General features: G+C 39.0%; 1 long non-coding RNA gene and 1 pseudogene across 1 annotated transcript in view; one reads left to right on the top strand and one right to left on the bottom strand.

Moving 5' to 3' along the window:
• Window positions 1-1,267: 1,267 nt before the first annotated feature.
• On the top strand, window positions 1,268-1,655 carry LOC146896101 (large ribosomal subunit protein eL34 pseudogene; annotated as a pseudogene).
• Window positions 1,656-2,934: 1,279 nt separating this feature from the next.
• Window positions 2,935-18,757, bottom strand: part of LOC125405322 (uncharacterized) — a 32,997-nt gene continuing 17,174 nt past the window's right edge. The window contains exons 3-4 of the long non-coding RNA XR_007233541.3: window positions 7,195-7,236; window positions 2,935-5,968 (exon numbers count right to left, since the gene is read on the bottom strand). This is a non-coding gene — a long non-coding RNA (uncharacterized LOC125405322). The remainder of the gene's footprint in view (window positions 5,969-7,194; window positions 7,237-18,757) is intronic.

The following is an 18,757-nucleotide window of genomic DNA, read 5'->3' as shown; positions in this document are numbered from 1 at the left end:
AGCCCATTACAGTGCAATCCATGCCATGAATGCTGAAGCAAAAAAGGAAAAATAAGAACAAAATAAAGCAAGTTCTGCCTCACAGCAGATACTTGCAACACATCTATGGGAATTTGCTTTTATTAAATTAGCCGCAGGGGTGCTTTGTTTGTTGCTTCTTTTTTTACAAGAGAAATATGCAAATCAAAATGTTAAGCTTTTAACAACTAAATAGTATACACTATACTTACAGCTAAAGCAATACTTCTATTATAGACCTAATGGTATACGCATACAACTTTTGATATAATGTAATCTTTAATTTTCAATTAAAAGTGAAACTTGCCTTGGATTTTGGCTACTGGGGTTTCTCTACAAATAAAAATGATATTAAAATTGCATTATACTCAAGTGTGTGTAATACAAGAAATGATGAACTCAGCAAGCTTAGTGGTGTATCATTCAGGGGGTTTTTTTCTGGTCGGTTTATTAACTTATATTAATAGCCTCATTAGCCAAGACACCAAGCAAAAGTCAAATGTGACCTATGTATTAAAACAGGAAAAAGCTCTGAAGTCATGTGGAACTGATTCTTAACTCAGCGAAATCATTTGAGGGTAAGATGATCTCAAGCAAGTTGCTTAGTCTCAGCTGTATGACACGAGGCTATATTTGTTTCTCCCGTCCGTGCAGCTTAAGGAAGGAAGCAAATGAGGCGTTCCTGCTCTGCATATAGCAGGTGCTTGCTTCTTAGTATTGCCGCTAAGCTGCAGCTTCGTAAAACCGAAATTTTACTCACAGAACCACCCAAATAACAACCAAGGACACTTGTCTTTAGACACATGGTCCTACAGCATCTTTTAATTTTTTTTTTGCAACGCTAATTTGCTTACTCAGCAAACATTTAGTCAGTTACAACTACATGCCCATCAGTAAAAAATTTTTTAACAATACACAATAGTAAAAGAAGCAAACTATTTTGTGCACATGAAATTAGACTTTTTTGGAGGGGTTAATATAAAAGACTCGGTAAAACATAAAATGGGTTAAATACAAATGGGAGCTAAAGGGAAAAAGCAAAACAGGAAAAATAAGTGCCGTTTGGGATGGGGTATGCAGCCTGCCCTCTGTTGACAACAACGTTTGGAAAGAGGTGTATGAAGTTGAAAGGGAAACCAAGCAAAGACCTTAGATAGTGCTTCATTTTCAGGGAAATTGCAGTCATGTGTTCAAGGTGACGCTAGTAAGATTTTTTAAGTGGTAGGCTATAGGTTATAAAAGAAACAGGTTCTTTCAGGGCTGGTGCCCAGAGGCACTCAGAATGGTCCCCCAGCTGACATACTGTGTCATGGGCTTTCCTACAATACAGCCTCTAACAAAACCAGGCTGTCTCAAACCGCTGACAATAGGATCGGTTCCTTTTATACCAAGACGGTCGGGCAAACACCAAAATCCGCACGGGGCATGTGCCTAGACGGACCTCAAGAGGTTCATGCTGTAAGACCTAAAGTCCTGGCGAGAGTGTCTAAGACAAAGAAGCCCATCAGCAGGGCCTCCAGCGGCTCCACGTGTGCTAGGTGTGTCCGTCAAAGGATCAAGGGGCTCTCCTTCTCAAGGAGCAGAAAACGGTTGTGAAAATGGTGAAGGCACAATCACAGAGTCAGAGACTGAAGTAAACATGGAGCTTTTTTTAAAAAAAAATAATAAAAGTCAAGACTTGTTCTGAAAAACAATAATAAATAAATGAAAAGAAAAGAAATGGGGAAAAAATCTAAAGACACCCATGACTTTTTTTAACTGAACCATTAAAACAACTGGAAAAACGTAACTGCGGTTGCTAAGATGAGATTATCGAGGTGGTAGATTTGAGGGGGGAGAGGTACTGATATGTGCACTTGGAATGTAGATTTGAGAAAAATATCAGACGTATTCAAGATTTCAAATGGCCAATTATATTCACTATAGAAAATGGGCATCCTGGAACTTTTCACAACGTCTAACCAAGAGATTCATCAGGACTGGATTGCAGAGGACTGCTGTGTCTTAAACCGTGGGTCATAATTCACGGGACTGAACGCGGAGGTTATGAAACTTTAGAAACAATAAGAGCTGTCTGGATGCATAGAGACTTAAAACCCATTCAAAATCAAATGCATAATGAATTCTAAAGGTATCTGAAAACACTCCCGTGTGCCGCGTCCTGAAACTTCAACCATGGCCTTCGTTCTAGGCAGACAGAACATACATTCAGCACTGCACCTGCTGCCACAGCCAGCAAGGCCAATGAACACTGTCTAAAACGCTCTGGCTCTTATTTTAATTTTTGTCGTGAATTCCAGTGTTTCTTCTTATCATCCACACATTATATTATGAAAACATAATGGTTTAATCAGGGAAAGCAAAGACTGCTAACATTTTTCTCCCATTCCTCTGCATTTAAGTAAAATCAGTATAACTGGGGCTGATTGTGTTGGAATATTTGACCTTAAACATTATTTTTTGACCTGAGTTTCAAAAAAAATTTAATGGATTTTGGCTTAGGATTAGAACAAAATTTCCAATAATTTCTAAAATGGCTCTGAATATAATTCTGCTGTTTTGTACTACATATTTTTGTGAAGCATTGTACTCAAGACTGACAATTATAAAATCAAAATATCAATCAATTCTAAAAATATTGAAACTGCTCCAAGTCATAAAATATCAAATATTCAGTCAAGATATAATTATTTATGTAAAAATCAATAAGCAATTCCATCTCATTCATATGCAAATTTGGTTTTCCCATCATTTTTATTTATTTTACATACAAACCATGATTTTTTTCTTTAATACATGAAAAATAATTTACATACTAGAGAATTGTTTTAAAATACATTTCTTGGTGATTATTATCACATGTGATATTTGTATACTTATTTTACATACCAATGCTGTGATACAGAAAATTTAAAAGAGGTTCATAGAATAAGAAAAGAGAATAAAAATTAATAGGAAAGGAATCATGAGGTAATAGGAAAAAGTAGAATTCATTATTTGTCAAGAAGACAAGAGAAGGGGGAGATTAGTGTTGCTGGGTGATTTTGATGAGTCAGGCAATATCAAGTCAAGAAGTGCCTATTGACTGTAACTACAGATGACCTTTGGTTACAATGGGATAACATTCAAAAACACTATTTAAAGTTATCAACAACCTTAGTAAGATATGCTGCACTGAAGTAGAGAGATAAAAGGCAGATACAGTGACTCAAACAGAAACTGAGGCAGCAATCACAAACAGTTCCCATGGAATCTTACTAACAAGGGACAGTGTTGGTGGCAATGGAAGCAATTATCAATGAGAAAGGGTTTGATGGGGGTGGCGGCTGCTGTCATTTCTACAGTAAGAGAAGTCCTTGCCTGTTGTATACTGATAAAGGTCTAATCAATAAGCAAAGCTGGGGATGTAGAAGAGAGCCTGTGAGAGTAATTGCTTTGAGTAATTGCTTTGAGCTATAAGAAAAATGAGCACTAGATGGTGAAAAGCAATAATGAGATGGGAGAGCTCTGTGCACTGGCACTGACATTCACTGACAGCGTGCACAGCAGTAGAGTCTTCGAGAAACTCCCTCTTCATTACTTCTCAGTTCACAGTGACATACAAAGCAACATCAGTAGTTCAGGCTCACGTTCTGCAGGTTTGAGAAAATAGGACTGGGCATGAAATAATCTATTTCATAGAGTGAGAGAATAAAGTCAATGTGGGAATAGAGTAAGTTACCCGTAGTATTGAGGCTCCAATGGGGGGAAATGATCAAAAAGTCCAATTCTATTATTAATTGCTACACTAAAGGTGGTATATATGTATAGCTCTAAAAGGGAATAAAATTCTGGCATATGAGCGGAGGTGTGAAATAAACAAGTCACAAAAAGACAAAACCGACAACTCCATTTCGATGAGGGACCTGAAGGGTCAAATTCATAGAAATAGGCAGTAGAATAATGATTGTCGGGAGCTGGAGATGTGGGGAGAATGAAGGGTTATTAGTCCATAGGAATGAAAAGTCATATTGGGAAGGTAAAAAACTCCAGAAGTGAGAAGTGAGAATGCTTACAATTTCAATAAACTCTACACTGGTAGATTTTTCATTGTATTTTGAAATATCTAAAGTAATTTGTCAAACTAAAAGAAAAAAGGGAATTGGATTGTATGGTGGTGTGTTTTTCCCTAGCCATGTTTAGCTATGTGGGAGAGTGGATGTGGCATTCTATTTAAATATCATTGTTGTTTTGTTCTTCACAGTCAAGTAACATGTCACTAAAATAATTGGCCATATCGTTTTCAATGAAAAATGGGATAATTGAGGATAACCACAAGAGTTACAGGTATTGGGGCTGGAGAGATGGCTCTGAGGTTAAGAGCACTGACTGCTTTTCCGGAGGTCCTGAGTTCAATTCCCAGCAACCACATGGTGGCTCACAACCATCTGTAATGAGATCTGGTGCCCTCTTCTGGCCTGCAGGCATACATGGAAGTTGAACACTGTGTACATAATAAATAAATTTTTAATAAAAAAAGGAGTTACAGGTATTAATGGGTTGATTAAATTATACCTGTTTGAATAAGATTTGCCTAGTTGCGATATTAGAGGACATGAACTAGGCAAAAACAGAAAGTATTGAAAACATGGATGCTTAGAGCTGAGGTTATAAAAGGTTAAAATGCTACATGTTAGCACAGATAAAGATAGCATTTGGGAGTAAATGATTTGTGGTTGGATGGAGATCAAAAACAGGAACTTCAAGAACAGAGAAGTCTGCTATGGGATAATGCTCTTGTACACTGTAAATATTTGTCACTCATATTTAATAAAACACTGTTTGGCCAGCGGTCAGGCAGGAAGTATAGGCAGGACAACCAGACTAAAACAATTCTGAGAAGAGGAAAAGCAGAGAGTCAGTCACCAGTCAGACACAAGCATGTTGAGACACATGAAGCAAGATGAGAATGCTGCACCGAGAAAAGGTGCCAAGACACATGGCTAAACATAGACAAGAATTATGGGTTAATTTAAATTGTAAGAACTAGTTAATAATAAGCCTGAGGTAATAGGTCAAATGGTTTATAATTAATATAAGCCTCTGTGTGTTTCTTTGGGACTGAATGGTTGCAGGACTGGAAAGGGCAGAAACTTCTGTCTACAGAAGGAAGAGTGCTGGAAGTGTTATCTATGCCAGTATTAGACCCACAGTGAATTATAACAGATGGATTAGGGCACTGGAAGTACCATGCATGCAGATGCTAAAATCACTGCAAATGAAACAATAACATTAGCTGAAATGCCTGCAGTCCAGGAGCTTAAGATTCAATGAAGAAAAGCCATTTGATGAGGTTCAGGCAAATAATAGAAGACAATAAATGTTTGCAAAGACTAAGAGTCTAAGTACAATAATACAGCCTCACAAAATAGCATTAAAAGCCTAAAATTTGCAAAGAAAAGAGGAAAGAAAGACCTGGAAGTAGCAGAGGACATGTACCACCCACAGGCCCAGTGGTATAAAGAGTGTAAAAGAATCCACATGCTCTCATCCTTAGAAAGTTGAGTAGAAGTGTCCTGAGTCCGTTAAATGATGACATTAACGTTATGAGAAAAATGTTAAATGACAAACGGATGTTTCTCAGTAATTGACAGTAAAGCCTAGTCATTTCCCTCCCCCAAAACCCTGTCTGTAATGCTGCAGTCAGATGTACTGGTGCAATAAAAGATTGTTACCTTCCACAGACAACATGGAATACAGCTTCCATCAATAGGAGGAAAGTGTATACTGTGCATTCTTCTATTTCCTTTTCCTTTTGTCTTTGAGACAGGGTCTTGCCAGGAAGCACTGTAATGTATGCAATCACCATGGTATCCCCCTGAGTTCTGGGATTACAAGTGTACACCAGCATGCCCAGCTTGGAAAACGCATTTTGAAAGTCTTGAGTAGCTGCTGAAGGAGTCTCTGGGGCCTGAAGGAAGGAAAGTGGGGATCAGTTCTTGATTGTTTTCTACATCCACAGTAGAACATGGACAAGAAAGAATTAACTGGGTATTAGATATTGTCAAAAGGTGAGAGCAGCTTGACAGTCAGCAATTCTCAATAAAAGATAAGTACAACAAAGTGTATCTACAGTGTCATGGGTAAAAGTGTAAGTATCTGAATTTTCCTTGATGGGGGTGAGGACTATACCTATCTATGAATATAAGAAGAAATATTTAGAATGGTGGTTGTTTGTTCTCCACAAGTTCACTATGTAGCTGTCTAGGTTTTCAGTGCCAGATATGATTTCCCTCCTGTTGAGCAAGTCTTAAATCCAATTAGAGAGCCGTTGGCTACTGTCAAGTATGCTTGCCACTGCTGTACTTTTAGCTACGGTGCTGTGCTGATCATTGTTGTACAGAAAACCACAACCAGTCAAAATGCAGAGCTGGGGAACCCAGTCCCCACAGATACATCTGCAAGTCAGCTCCTGCACCGAAGGCTCAGGAAACATTGCAGAAGAGGGAGTAGATATATTTCAAGAGCCTGAGGATCAAGAAGTTTGTTATGGTATTGTATCTCTTGGTAATGTCTGAAAGTACACCCATAAAGTCTCCCCAATATGACTGCCCAAACATGAACTGATTGTCAGATCTTACCCACTACCCTGGACAGTTGCTCCATAATTACTATGTTTTTATGGATTAACAAATCATTATAATTGCACAGTTCTGCTTTATTTAAATGTCCAAATTTAGTAGTTACATGTGACAATTGAAAGGCTTACTCCACATTTTTATGCATACTATCTAGCAATTATTGAGTATAGAGTGTCTTCCATGTCTATGAAAAGTACTTTATATAATGTGTGTGATTGCATTCCCCAGGTCCTATGCTAAGTATTTTGTATATAGAGTATGTGATTATTTTTTCAAAACACTTTAATTCATTAATACAATTTTCCCATTATGCAAATGAAGAACCGAAAGTCAAAAAATGCAAATGACTCATTTGGAATAATGAGTCTTATGAATTGAAAATCTGGAACTTGAACTAAGGTCTTTTGGGTAACAGCGATATTCATAATGGTTGATGTGAGTCAGGAAATACATGCATAAGCAAATACAACAGCCTCCTCATGGAACATAAAATTTTTATCAGCTGCAAAATAGATGATAGATACACGCCATGAGAGTACATTGAATTAACACCTACCATAGACTGGAGTCACTGGGAAATGCATCCCATGGGTGGAAGCTGCCAAATGAAGGAAGAAATAGAAAAGAATATTTTAGGCAAAAGTGACAGTGGAAGACAGACAATATCAAATGGCTCCATAGAGAAATGGACATTGATGGTTATATCTCATTTTAATTGAAATATATATTGTTTGTCAACTTAGAGCTACTTGAGTTGGGCCTTTATCAGTACTCCATCCAGCATCAATATACTCCAAAAGGATGAAATAATAATCAAGGTCAGCGACTTGCACAAATGTCTAAAACAAGAGCTGCGAGAAAATAATGTTTATACATAGTTTTTCTGAAGACCTTCAAATTTCTGTGCATGTGCACAATTCATGTGATGACATTTTTCTGAAATAATAAGTACAAATTATCCTCTAGGCTTTCAACATTAGTAGTCAAACATTTTCAGTTTGTGTCTAAAAGGGCAACTATAATAATAAGTCGTTTTAAATAAGAATCTCTTTTTATTGTAAAAAACTAACAAATCTTGGGCTTGTGGTTTGTAGTCTTACAATAGGTACTATCAACACAGACCAATCCACTCTCCAACTCCATTCCACCAGAAGGAGAAAACTCATGTGAACCTAATATAGAGGTTACCATGTGGGACTGGGTCTTTAGAGCTCCCCAACACTAGTCCTGCTAATATAATCAATAAAAGAGAGATATTTTTCAAGGAAATATGCAGCTATTTCTGGAACAAGGGTCACTGTTGGGTACAGAGCATTTGTCAATTGAGTCATAGTGAGGCAAAGTCCTATGGTACAGAATATCTCATGAGGTATTCCTCATGATACCACAGTTATTACAGGGCCTTTGGCAAAATAAGATTAAAGAGAGATTCTACCTCTACCAACATAAACAATCTAAGGACGTTTGTGAACAACTCACAGCTCTGAATAGCACCAATGTGCCCTAATGATTTCACTTTTACAGCCCTGATGAAATAAGAGACAGAAAGAGCACACAGCTGAGTGAAGAGAGAGAAGAATAAAAGAGTGGGGAAAGGAAATAAAAAGGAGAGTTAGAGAGAGGGAGGCCCCTTAAAACAATAGCAAACAAAGAAGAACTAGGAATGAATGTGACCTATGGTGATGTGAAGTAGAGACTGGGGTATGATTTGTTGCTTTGTCCCTCTGTGTCTGGTGTCCTGTCATTGTTATAAACCAGAAAGAAGTCATGATACAGGATGACCCATCAATGTGGCCCATCTAGTTTAACTTCTCACAGCACATAGTATCACAAACAAATAGACAGTGGATGACTGTGGATCTGAGTGGGCAAAGGAGACCCAGCACAGCAGCTGAAGTTGCTCCCCATAAGTGAACGCACCTGTGTGCATATGCTCAACAACACACAAAGCTTTGTCTAGTCCTTTCTTCCCTTGCAGTGTCTTCTATAGATATACAGATGCCTAAAAGATCAAGCTACATCCTCAAAGAGCAAACCATAAGAGCTGCTATTCCTCATTATAAAATTCTTCACACCAAGTACAGATAAGAACAAACTCATATCAATAACTATAAAATAATGGTAAAGAAAATAAGAGCTATCATTGAGAATAACTCTTTATCATCTAACTGAAGACATAATAAAATATCTCTCAGATGTTTTCATAATCATTTCTCATGCGTTTATCTTCTTCATATTTTTTTCTCTGTTAGATGGCTTCATTAGTGATCTAAAAAAATTCAGAGGTTTCTTCCTTAACTGTAGATTAATATAATACCTATATTTTCAATAAATAAAATTCATTTCCATTTTCTCAACAATATGAAGATAATTTTGACTTTTATCATAAACACATGTGTATCAATGACAATGCATAAAGACCAAATGAAAATCCTGCTAACCCCCCTTCTTTTAACCCCCCCTTCACATCCCTTCTCCCCCAGTTTCACATCCAATCTCCCTCAGTTTCTCTTCAGAAAAGCACAGGCTTCCCAGAGCTATTAACCAAACACAGTGTAACAAGTTACAATAAAACAAGGCACAAACCCTCATATCAAGGCTGGGAGAGGCAGCCCAGTAGGAGGGAAAGGGTCCCAAGATCAGGCAAAAGAGTCAGAGCGCCCCACTCTCACTCTTTGGGGTACCACACAGCACCAGTGCAGAGGAGACCCATGCAGGCTCCATGACTGCTGTGCCCTGTGAGCCTTATGAGCCCAGCTTAGTTGATGTTTGTGGGCAGTGTTGTTCTGGTGTCCCCAAACTTCCTGGCTCTTAAAATGCTTCCTTCCTTCTTCTGCGGGGTTCCCCTCACTCCAAGACCTAATGGAGATCTCCAATTTGGTATCTCACTTCCTAATGTTTGACTGTGGGTCTCTGCATCTGCTTCCATCAGCTACCTGAGGAATTCACTCTGATGATGATTGGGGTAGGCACCGATCTATGTGTAAAGCAGAATACCATTCAAAATCATTCTAATGATTTTTTTCCTATCCTTGGTCTCTGGGCCATCCCGCCTCCAGTTCCTGGTCATTTAGGCAGTGTTGCGCATGGGCTCCCTCTCATGGCGAGGGCCTCAAATCAGACCAGGCATTTCTTAAAGTTCAAAAATCATTTTAACAGTTATCAAACCTGGGAAATCGATATACATCCCAGTATGGTAGCCAGCTGATACTGTACCCCAGTTGTGGTTGAACAAATGTTTAAAGTCATAGAATTTTAATGCCAAATATAGAAATTTTAAATTTAAACTGAAAATAGCAAAATAGCAGGATCTCATGGGGGTTTTTGTTGTTGCTATTGTTGTTTTGGGTTTTTTTGTTTTGTTTTTTTCTTGGTTTTTCAAGACAGGGTTTCTCTGTAGCTTTGGAGCCTGTCTTGGAACTAGCTCTTGTAGACCAGGCTGGCCTCAGACTCACAGAGATCCACCCGCCTCTGCCTCCCAAGTGCTAGAATTAAAGGCGTGTGCCACCACTGCCCAGCAATCTCATGGTTTCTTAATCTTAAATATAGTATTTATACAGTTTCCTAACTACCCGCTGGAAAGGCCTAGAAGCAAGAACTACTTGGGCGCAATTAAAACTCCCAGCACCACTTGCAGTGGAAGTCCCAGCACACAGTGGTTCACAACTCTCCATAACTCCAGTTCCAGGGGAGTCAACGCCTCTTCTAATTGGAATAGGTACCAAGCAGGCTCACAGTGCACACATACATGCAGATAAAACACTCACCCATAAGATTGAGTGAATAAATATTTTTTTAATTTTTAAAGAAAAAAAAAATAAAATCACTCCATAAACCGAAAGTCTGTTCAGAATTTTTAAGCAGTCATAAAATTTCCTTCACTCTCGGACTTGCAGAATATCTTCAACTCTCTAAAACTGTTTTGAGATAAATGAAAAGATTGTAAAAAGCCGGTACATAGAAGCTAACAAGCAGCTGTACTTAAACCATGTATACATCCTATTTAAAACTCAGCACCAGAGAAATCCCTGTGGAACTCCTTCACTAGCGAAAAAGGGGGTCACTATACCTAACCTAGGGCTGCTGAAGGGGTATATCAACAAGTTACAAGGCAGCTGTCTCCAAAACTAGTCAATTGTCACAAGTTAATAAAATAAGAGACTGTGAATTTAAAACTCCAGGTTCCAAGTTGGTCTTATTGTTTTCTACACTTGTTCTGCCAGAGCAGTTCAAAACCAGCATAGGGTGGACAGGCTTCCTACTGTGGAAAGAAACCTCAGGGAGCTCTCACTGTGCGTGGAAGAGTCTTCTGGGCTTGGTATTTCATGCTAACACTCCTCCAGCTGAAATCCGCCTTAGAAAACACAAGCTAAAGCATCCTCTCTGCCTTGGGACGTGTCCTTTCCCTTTGTCCTTGACTCAGTCACTGTTCCTTTGCTGGGGCTGGCTTCCAATTTTAGAGGGTTAGTCCACGATCATCACGGTGTGAAGCACACAAGCATGGAGCTGGAGCAGTAGCCGAGAGACTTACAACCTGATTGGCAGGCGGCAGGCAAACAGAAAGACCAAGCATTCGAACATAGGAACCTATAAGGGTTGCTCTCACCCAAACCACCATGAACAAGACCATCAAGAAGAGTTCTACAGCTGTGTGGGTGCCGCCGGACAGGGCGGTGAGTGCAATCGGGCAGGAGGGAGTTCCTTTGTTCTAATAGCCTGTCTGCAGGAAGGTAGGACTGCAGGCAGGGAGATTCCTGGCCAACAAGGGGCACTGATCCTGTAGCAGAAGACTCAGCGGTGGGAAGAGCTATTGGAGAGCATCTGAAGGAAGAGATGGGCAGGCGCCAAGGCAAGAAATTCTCCAACAATCTGAAAAACAACATGAAAACACCAGATCCCAGCGATCTTACTACAGAAGGACTTGAACACCTTATTCCGGAAGATGTGGAAAACAGTGTCATTATGAAAGCAATAGAGTCCCTTAAACAGGGTATGAATAACTCACTTACAGAAATGGAAGAGAAGTATAACAGAAAGATTGAAGAAATGAGTAAAGAATTGGAAGAGAAGTATAACAAAAAGTTTGAAGAAATGAGTAAATCTGTAAACGACACCCTGGGAAACCAAGAAAAAACAATCAAACAGGTAATGGAAACAGTTCAAGAATTAAAAACTGAAATGGAGGCAATGAAGAAAACATAAACCAAGGGCCAGCTGGATATGGAATATCTAGGTAAACAAACAGAGACTTCAGAAACAAGCATAACCAATAGATTACAAGAAATAGAAGAATGAATCTCAGATTATGAAGACACCATAGAAAAAATAAATGCTCTGTTCAAAGAAAACAGCAAATCCAACAAATTCTCTTCACAAAACATTCAGGAAATCTGGGATATAATATAAAAACCAAATCTAAGAATAATAGGGGTAGAAGAAGGAGAAGAATTGCAGATCAAAGGTCCAGAAAATATATTCAACAAAATTATAGAAGAAAACTTTCCCAACCTAAAGAACGATATTCCTGTGAAGGTTCAAAAAGCATACAGAACACTGAATAGACTGGATCAGAAAAAAAATCCCCTTGCCATATAATAATCAAAACACAAAGCATTCAGATTAAAGAAAGAATATTAAGAGCTGCAAAGGAAAAAGGTCAAGTAACTTATAAAGGTAAACCTATCAGACTTACACCAGACTTCTCTATGGAAACCATGAAAGCCAGAAGGTCCTGGATAGAGGTACTGCAGAAACTAAGGGACCATGGATGCAAGCCCAGACTACTATACCCAGCCAAGCTATCGTTCACTATCAACAGAGAAAACAAAATATTCCAGGATAAAAACAAATTTAAACAATACGTAGCTACAAATCCAGCCTTACAGAAAGTATTAGAAGGAAAATCACAACCCAAGGAATCCAATATTCCCAACACTGCCTACAATAACTCAGACATCTAGCAACCCTTCACAAGCACAACTCAAAGAAGGGAAACACATACACTCTACTACCCAAAAAAATGACCGGAGTCAGCAACCACTGGTCATTAATATCACTTAATATCAACAGACTGAATTCACCTATAAAAAGGCACAGACTGAGAGATTAGATACAAAAACAGGATCCAATATTCTGCTGTTTACAAGAAACACACCTCAACCACAAAGACAGACACCTACTCAGAGTAAAGGGTTGGGAAAAGGTTTTCCCAGCAAACAGACTTAAGAAACAAGCAGGTGTGGCCATTCTAATATCTAACAAAATCGACTTCAGACTAAAATCAATCAGAAGAGATGGAGATGGATATTTCATACTCATAACAGGAACAATTCATCAGGAAGAAGTCTCAATCCTGAATATCTATGCCCCTAATATAAAGGCACCCACATATGTAAAAGAAACACTTCTAGAACACAAGGCAGTCATCAAACCACACACACTAATAGTAGGAGACTTCAACACACCTCTCTCACCAATGGACAGGTCAATCAGGCAGAAACCTAACAGAGAAATAAGAGAATTATTGGAGGTATTGAATCAAATGGACTTAACAGACATCTATAGAACATTCCACCCAAATAGGAAAGAATATACCTTCTTCTCTGCAGCTCATGGAATCTTCTCGAAAATTGACCACATACTTGGTAACAAAGCAAACTTCCACAGATACAAAAAAATATTAGTAACCACCTGTGTCTTGTCAGACCACCATGGATTAAAATTAGAATTCAACAACAATGCTACCCCCAGGAAGCCAACAAACTCATGGAAGTTGAACAGTCAACTACTAAATCACCCCTGGGTCAAGGAAGAAATAAAGAAATTAAAGTCTTCCTTGAATTTAATGAAAATAAAGATACAACATACTCAAACCTATGGGACACTATGAAAGCAGTGCTAAGAGGAAAGTTCATAGCAATAGGTGCCCAAATAAAGAAAACGGAGAAAGCACACATTGGAGACCTAACAGCACACTTGAAAGCTCTAGAAAAAAAAGAAGCTGATTCACCCAGGAGGAGTAGAAGACTGGAAATAATCAAACTGAGGGCTGAAATCAACAAAATAGAAACAGAGAAAACAATCCAAAGAATCAATGAATCAAAAAGCTGGTTCTTGGAGAAAATCAACAAGATTGACAAACCCCTATCCAAACTAATCAAACGGCAGAGAGAGCACATGCAAATTAATAGGATCAGAAATGAAAAGGGGGATATAACCACAGACTCAGAGGAAATTCAGAGAATCATTAGATCTTACTACGAAAGTTTATATGCCACAAAGTTGGAAAATGTAAAAGAAATGGACATTTTTTTAGATAAGTACCATATACCAAAGTTGAACCAAGAACAGGCGAATAATCTAAATAGACCTGTTAGTTGTGAAGAACTAGAAGCTGTTATCAGAAATCTCCCTACCAAAAAAAGTCCAGGACCAGATGGTTTCAATGCAGAATTCTACCAGAATTTCCAGGAAGAGCTAATTCCTATACTCCTTAATGTATTCCATAATATAGAAACAGAAGAGTCATTGCCAAACTCCTTTTATGAAGCTACAGTTACCTTAATACCAAAACCACACAAAGACACAACCAAGAAAGAGAATTACAGGCCAATCTCACTCATGAACATCGATGCGAAAATTCTCAATAAAATACTGGCAAACCGAATCCAGGAACACATTAGAAAAATTATCCATTATGATCAAGTAGGCTTCATCCCAGAGATGCAGGGCTGGTTCAATATATGCAAATCTATCAATGTAATCCATCATATAAATAAACTGAAAGAAAAAAATCATATGATCATTTCATTGGATGCTGAAAAAGCATTTGACAAAATTCAACACCCATTTATGATAAAGGTGTTGGAGAGACTGGGGATACAAGGATCATACCTAAATATAAGAAAAGCAATATACAGCAAGCCGACAGCTAACATCAAATTGAATGGAGAGAAACTCAAAGCCTTTCCACTAAAATCAGGAACACGACAAGGCTGTCCACTCTCTCCATACCTCTTCAATATAGTGCTTGAAGTTCTAGCAATAGCAATAAGACAACATAAGGAGATCAAGGGGATTCAAATTGGAAAGGATGAAGTTAAACTTTCGTTATTTGCAGACGATATGATAGTGTACATAAGTGACCCCAAAAACTCTACCAAAGAACTCCTACAGCTGATAAACACCTTTAGTAATGTGGCAGGATACAAGATCAACTCCAAAAAATCAGTGGCCCTCCTATACACGAAGGATAAAGAAGCTGAGAGGGAAATCAGAGAAACATCACCTTTCACGATAGCCACAAATAGCATAAAATATCTTGGGGTTACTCTAACCAAGGAAGTGAAAGACCTATTTGACAAGAACTTTAAGTCTTTGAAGAAAGAAATTGAGGAGGATACCAGAAAATGGAAAGATCTCCCTTGTTCTTGGATTGGGAGGATCAACATAGTAAAAATGGCAATTCTACCAAAAGCAATCTATAGATTCAATGCAATCCCCATCAAAATCTCATCAAACTTCTTCACAGACCTTGAGAAAACAATAATCAAGTTTATTTGGAAAAACAAAAAACCCAGGATAGCCAAAACAATCTTATACAATAAAGGAACTTCAGGAGGCATTACCATCCCTGACTTCAAACTCTATTACAGAGCTACAGTATTGAAAACAGCTTGGTATTGGCATAAGAACAGAGAAGTCGACCTATGGAATCGAATAGAAGACCCGGATATTAACCCACAAACCTAAGAGCACCTAATTTTTGACAAGGGAGCTAAAGGTATACAATGGAAGAAGGAAAGCATCTTTAACAAATGGTGCTGGCATAACTGGATATCAACCTGTAGAAGGATGAAAGTAGATCCATACCTATCACCATGCACAAAACTCAGGTCCAAATGGATTAAAGACCTCAACATTAATCTGACCACTTTGAACCTGATAGAAGAGAAAGTGGGAAGTAGTCTACAAGATATAGGCACAGGAGGCCTCTTCCTAAGTAGGACCCCAGCAGCACAGACAATAAGAGAAACAATGAATAAATGGGATCTACTGAAACTGAGAAGCTTCTGTAAAGCAAAGGACACTGTCAGTAAGACAAAAAGGCTGCCTTCTGACTGGGAGAAGATCTTCACCAACCCCTCATCAGACAAAGGTCTGATCTCCAAAATATACAAACAACTCAAGAAACTAGGCACTAAATCTCTAAATAACCCAATTAAAAAATGGGGTACTGAACTGAACAGAGAATTCACAACAGATGAACTTTGAATGGCCAGAAGACACTTAAGGTCATGCTCAACCTCCTTAGCGATCAGGGAAATGCAAATCAAAACCACTTTGAGATACTGTCTTACACCTGTCAGAATAGCTAAAGTCAAAAACACCAATGATAGCCTATGCTGGAGAGGATGTGGGGTGAGGGGAACACTCATCCATTGTTGGTGGGAATGCAAACTTGTGCAGCCACTGTGGAAATCAGTGTGGCGGTTTCTCAGGAAACTGGGAGTCAACCTCCCTCAGGACCCAGCAATTCCACTCTAGGGAATTTACCCTAGAGATTCCCTAGCATACAACAAAAGCATTTGTTCAACTATGTTCATAGCTGCACTATTTGTAATAGCCAGAACCTGGAAACAGCCGAGGTGCCCCTCAATAGAAGAATGGTTAAAAAAGGTGTGGAACATATACACGTTAGAGTTTTACTCAGCGGTAAAAAATAATGACATCTTGAATTTTGCATGCAAATGGATGGACATAGAAAACGCTTTACTGAGTGAGGTAAGCCAGACCCAAAAAGAGGAACACGGTATGTATTCACTCATAAGTGGATTCTAACCATAATTTAAAGGTATTTGAGCCTATTTTTCGTGATCCTAGAGAAGCTAAATAAGAAGACGATCCTGATGAAGATTATTTAGCTATCCGCCAGGAGGTAGGAAATAGTCAAGAGTCCCAGGTAACCTTGGGTGCATGGGGGGGGGGGTAGGAGGGTTGTTGGAAGGGGAGAGGGTTAGAGAGAAGGGAGTAGGGGAGGAATGGAGAAAGCTCGGTTGACCGGGATGGGGGGAAGGGAGGAAGGATGAATAAGGGATCAGGGAAGAATATATTTCAACTAAGGGAGTCATTTTAGGGTTTATAGGAAACTTGATTATATATGGGATCCCAGGTCCAAGGAGAGATCCCCAGATTGTTCTCTGGACAGAGGAGAGAGTGCCTGAACCGGCCTTGGCCCACAACCATACTGATGAATATTTTGCATGTCACCATAGAACCCTCATCTGGCGATGGATGGAGATGGAGGCTGAGAACCACGTTGGAACACTGGACCTAGCTCCCTAGGTCCAAATGAGAGGCAGAAGGAAAGAGATCGTGAGCAATGAAGGCAAGGGCACAGGAAACCTTCATCCGACGTTGGATGGCGATACAGATGGAGACCCATATTGGAACACCGAACTGAGCACTCCACAGTCCAAATGAGGAACAGAATGATGAAGAAAATAAAAAAAGTAATCAGGACTGCGAGGGATGCGAGCACCCACTGATACAAGGGGACTGATATAATGGGAGTTCACCAAGGCCTGTTGGACTGGGACTGAACGAGGACATGATCCAGCCAGATTCTCTGAATGTGGCTGGCCCGGAGCCTTTTTGAAAAGCCGTTGACAATGACACTGGGACTTGCTTCCTCTGCATGTACTGGATTTAGGCGCTCCAGTCTGTTTGGACTCTCACCTTCCCTGGACCTGGAGGGAGGGGGGAGGAACTCGGGCTTCCCACAGGGCAGGAAACCCTGACTGCTCTGGGGGATGGAGAGGGAGGGGGAGAGTGAGTGGGGGGAGTGGGAGGGTGGTGGGAGGAGGGGCTGAAATGGAAACTTTTATAATTTAATAATAAAAAAATAAAAAATAAAAAAAAAGATCTACAGAATATTGATTATTAGCTACAAAAAAAAGAAAGAAAGAAAAGAAAAGAAAGACACAACATACTCAAACCTATGGGACACTATGAAAGCAGTGCTAAGAGGAAAGTTCATAGCACTAAGTGTCCAATTAAAGAAAACGAAGAAAGCATATATTGGAGACTTAACAGCACACTTGAAAGCTCTAGAAAAAAAAGAAGCTGATTCACCCAGGAGGAGTAGAAGACTGGAAATAATCAAACTGAGGGCTGAAATCAACAAATAGAAACACAGAAAACAATCCAAAGATTCAATGAAATAAAAAACTGGTTCTTGGAGAAAATCAACAAGATCGACCCATATCCAAACTAATCAAACGGCAGAGAGAGAACATGCAAATTAATAAGACCAGAAATGAAAAGGGGGACATAACCACAGAAACAGTGGAAATTCAGAGAATCATTAGATCTTACTACAAAAGCCTGTATGCCACAAAGTTGGAAAATGTAAAAGAAATGGACATTTTTTTAGATAAGTACCATATACCAAAGTTGAACCAAGACCAGGTGAACAATCTAAATAGACCTGTCAGTCGTGAAGAATTAGAAGCTGTTATCAAAAATCTCCCTACCAAAAAAAGCCCAGAGCCAGATGGTTTCAATGCAGAATTCTACCAGAACTTCCAGGAAGAGCTAATACCTATACTCCTTAATGTATTTCACAATATAGAAACAGAAGAGTCATTGCCAAACTCCTTTTATGAAGTTACAGTTACCCTGATACCAAAATCACACAAAGACACAACCAAGAAAGAAAATTACAGGCCAATCTCACTCATGAACATCGATGCGAAAATTCTCAATAAAATACTGGCAAACCGAATCCAAGAACACATTAGAAAAATCATCCATTATGATCAAGTGGGCTTCATCCCAGAGATGCAGGGATGGTTCAACATACGCAAATCTATCAATGTAATCCATCATATAAATAAACTGAAAGAAAAAAATCATATGATCATTTCATTGGATGCTGAAAAAGCATTTGACAAAATTCAACACCCATTTATGATAAAGGTGTTGGAGAAATTGGGGATACAAGGATCATATCTAAATATAATAAAAGCAATATACAGCAAGCCGACAGCTAACATCAAATTGAATGGAGAGAAACTCAAAGCCTTTCCACTAAAATCAGGAACACGACAAGGCTGTCC

The sequence above is a fragment of the Myodes glareolus genome, chromosome 1, assembly GCF_982192425.1.
Source record: "Myodes glareolus chromosome 1, mMyoGla1.1, whole genome shotgun sequence".
Classification (NCBI taxonomy): domain Eukaryota; kingdom Metazoa; phylum Chordata; class Mammalia; order Rodentia; family Cricetidae; genus Myodes; species Myodes glareolus.
This window is presented reverse-complemented; position numbering and strand designations above follow the sequence as displayed.